We start from the raw sequence: 3,973 nt of genomic DNA on the forward strand, positions 1-3,973 counted from the left end.
TAATTTATTATATATAAAATTATAATACAGAATTAATTTTGAATTTAAAAAAATTAATTTTTTAATATACGTAATACTTTGTGGCGGCCTAAGCCGTCACAAAATACTTTAAACGGGATGTCATTTGTGGCGGCCTAAGCCGTCACAAAATACTTTTAACGGGATGTCATTTGTGGCGGCCTAAGCCGTCACAAAATACTTTAAACGGGATGTCATTTGTGGCGGCCTAAGCCGTCACAAAATACTTTAAACGGGATGTCATTTGTGGCGGCCTAAGCCGTCACAAAATACTTTAAACGGGATGTCATTTGTGGCGGCCTAAGCCGTCACAAAATACTTTAAACGGGATGTCATTTGTGGCGGCCTAAGCCGTCACAAAATACTTTAAACGGGATGTCATTTGTGGCGGCCTAAGCCGTCACAAAATACTTTAAACGGGATGTCATTTGTGGCGGCCTAAGCCGTCACAAAATACTTTAAACGGCTTCTTTGTGGCTGCCAAAAGCCCTCACAAATGTCACATTTGTGGCTGATTATAGCCATTTGTGAGGGTAAAAGCCCTCACAAATGGCTTGTTTTCTTGTAGTGTATGGCCCTTTTATACTATGTAAAAAATTTCAACTTTTTTGTTATGTGATAGTCAGTTAGTTACATTGATGTCGTGTATAAGAAACAAGCTAGAAGAGTTACTGTCTTAATGCTGAAACAATCAATAAAACACTTTGATTCTCATCATTCTTTATCCTTTTCTTCAATATTTCCTTTTCCTCAAACCTTGTAAATCAGTAAGATAATCAATTGCCTCCAACAAGTGGTACAACAAAGTTAGGTTGATTGCTTCCGTATCAAGATTTCAAATTCAGACACAAATGTTAATGGTCAGTTTCCAGCAAATCTTTCAATCTTCAAAGGTCGGAACTGTGTACAATGGTGTGCGTAGATGAAAGTGATATTCAGATTTCAAGATGTGCTTGAAATTGTGAATGAAGGAGTTTCTTAGATTGCTGAGAATGCGGTTCAAGCACATAAAACCATCAATAAAGAGCAGAAAAGGAAAGATAGCAAATGTTTATTTCTGATTCACCAATGTGTGGATCCAAATATCTTTGAAAAGATTGTGGATGAAGAAACAGCTAAAGGAGCATGGGATGTGTTGAAGAATTGCTATGGTGGTGGATAATGTGAAGAGAGTAAAGTTGAAACTTTTTTGCCACAATATGAGTTGCTACAAATGAAAGATCAAGAAACAGTTGTTGAGTTTTTTACAAGGTTGATAACCTTGACAAATCAAACAAAATCCTATGGTGAAAATATTACTAATTTTATGTAGATAGAGAAGGTGATGTGAACATTAACCTCTAATTTTGATCATATTGCGGTACCAATAGAAGAACCTAAATATCTGACAAGATAAATTTGGAGTAATTGCAAGGATCTTTAGAAACTCATTAGCAAAGAATTATAGAAAGAGAGGTTGAAAAATCTCAAGAAAAGGTGACATAACAAGCTCAATTAATAAAGCTCACAAATAAGGTGGCAATGAACACCGGAAAAATAAGAAAGGAAAGGAAGGGAACAAGAAGAAATGTAAAAGTAGTGGCAAGAAGAAATTCAACAAAGACAAGATTCATTGTTACAGTTGTCAAAAATGGGATCACTTTGTTGATGAGAACAAGAACAACAAGGTCCCAAGGAAAAAGAATGATGAAGTCCAATTTGTGCATGATGATGACTCAAATTTAATGTTGTAATGCTAATGGCATCATAAATTCAAATATTGAATTTGTAGAATGGTGATATCTTGACACATGTTGTTCAAATCACATGATTCATCATAGAGATTTGTTTTGTGAACTTGATGAAAAAATTAAGAAAAAGGTCAAATTTGCAGACAATAGACTTGTGACTGTGACGGTAGAAGGGGTTGGTAAAGTGGAGATTTAAAGAAAATATGGAAAGAAGTCATTGATCAATGATTTATTGTACAATTTTGCTACCAACACCCCTTAATTTACTATCCACACCCCTCAAATATTTAAAAAAATTAATATTCCCAAATTACCCTTCCCTTCTTCCTCTTCTTCATTAACCTAACCCATCTTTTTTCTTTTATCTTCATCATTTTCATTCAACACCTTCTTCATTTTCTTTAACATTAACCATCATCATCATTAACCATCTTCATAAATCATCATTAATCATCATCAATCACCATCAATCCCCATCAATCATCATTAACCGTATTCAGAATTTTGTTAGCGTTTACGTGAATTCAATTTCACGTAAGTTTACGTGAACTGAGTTCACGTACGTTTACCTAAACTGAATTCTAGTAAATATATGTGAACTCAGTTTACGTAAACGTACGTTAACTTAGTTTACGTAAACATACGTGAAATTGAATTCACGTATATGGTTTGATTTTCATTCTTCAAACTCCATTAATTACGCAATCTTAAATCACGTATGTGTACGTGAATTATGATTGCGTAAATTTTGAGATTTTTATTTTTTTTAACGTACGTGAACTCAGATCACGTAACCAAACAAAGTACGTGAACTGAGTTCACGTACAATACCCAGATTTAGAAAAAAATTTGAACTCAGCAACAAACCAACAAACATACATTTTTAGGTCACGTTAAAGGGCATCATAAATATCAAATGGCACTTTAAAGGACATTAGGAAAAAATTCGAACTAAATAAAATTATAAAAAATATTATAAATATCAAAGGATATTTTTGGTATTTTTGGTTTTTTTACAATTTTGAGGGGTGTAGATAGTAATGTGAGGGGTGTGGATAGTAATGTGAGGGGTGTGGGTAGCAATTTTGTTTATTGTATGTGCCTTAAATGAAGTATAATCTCTTGAGCCTAGGTCAATTGTTAGAAAATGGATACTCTATGAAGATGAAGGAGAATAACATGGAAGTGTTTGATGAGAAGAGTAATTTGATCTTGAAAGTACCTTTGTACAAATAGGACCTTCAAGGTTGGAATTACAGTGTCGGAAAAAAAGCGTTGTTAAAGCCTACTTCTGTTGTAGTAGAATGATCAGGAAATTGTTGAACAACCCATAAGGTCAACAAGGGAAATACAATTTCCTCAAAGTCTGAATTATTATGAAGTGTTTTCTTATTTTGTTATATGAGCTGACAGGGATCTGTTATAGCTTGTATTGATGGTTGAAGTTGACACAATAACACTAGATGATGCTCTTGCAAGTTCAAATTGGAAAAGAGCAATGGATGAAGAGCTTAAATCAATTGAGAAAAATGAGACATAGAAACGGGTAGAGTTACCCAACAGAAAGAAGACAATTGAAGTCAAATGGGTTTTCAAGATAAAACTGAAACATAATGGTGAGATTGCAAAACATAAAGCCATATTTGTTGCAAAAGGCTTTCTACAAATGCTTGGCCTAGACTTCAATGATGTATATGTTTCAGTTACTAGAACAGAGACCATAAGATTTGTGGTAGCACTAGCTAGTCAAAAGGGATGGACTTTGAGCCAACATGATGTGAAATTAGCATTTTGTAACGATCCATTGGAGGAAGATGTGTTTGTCAAACAACCCCCACGAGTCATTAAGAAAAGGTTAGAAACCAAGTTATGCAGGTTGAGAAAAGTATTATATGGGCTTAAGCAAGCCTTTAGGGCTTGGAACAAGATAATTGAAGGGTATCTCTTGAAGTTAAAGTTTGTTAAGTGCTTAACTGAACATGGTGTGTATGTAAGGAATTTAATAGCCACAAGAACGTTGCTCATATGCTTATATGTTGATGACTTTCTAGTTACTAGAGACAATGAAGTTGAAATTATTGAATTCAAGAGAAAAATCATGTGAGTTTGAAATCACTTGACTTAGGAAAATTTTCATATTTCCCGAGTATGGAGTTTGTGACAACAAAGAATTGTTATTTCTTCACCAAAGGAAATATGAACTTAAAATTTTGAAAATGTTCAAC

This window comes from Cicer arietinum, chromosome 3 (genome assembly GCF_000331145.2).
Source record: "Cicer arietinum cultivar CDC Frontier isolate Library 1 chromosome 3, Cicar.CDCFrontier_v2.0, whole genome shotgun sequence".
In the NCBI taxonomy this organism is placed as follows: Eukaryota; Viridiplantae; Streptophyta; class Magnoliopsida; order Fabales; family Fabaceae; genus Cicer; species Cicer arietinum.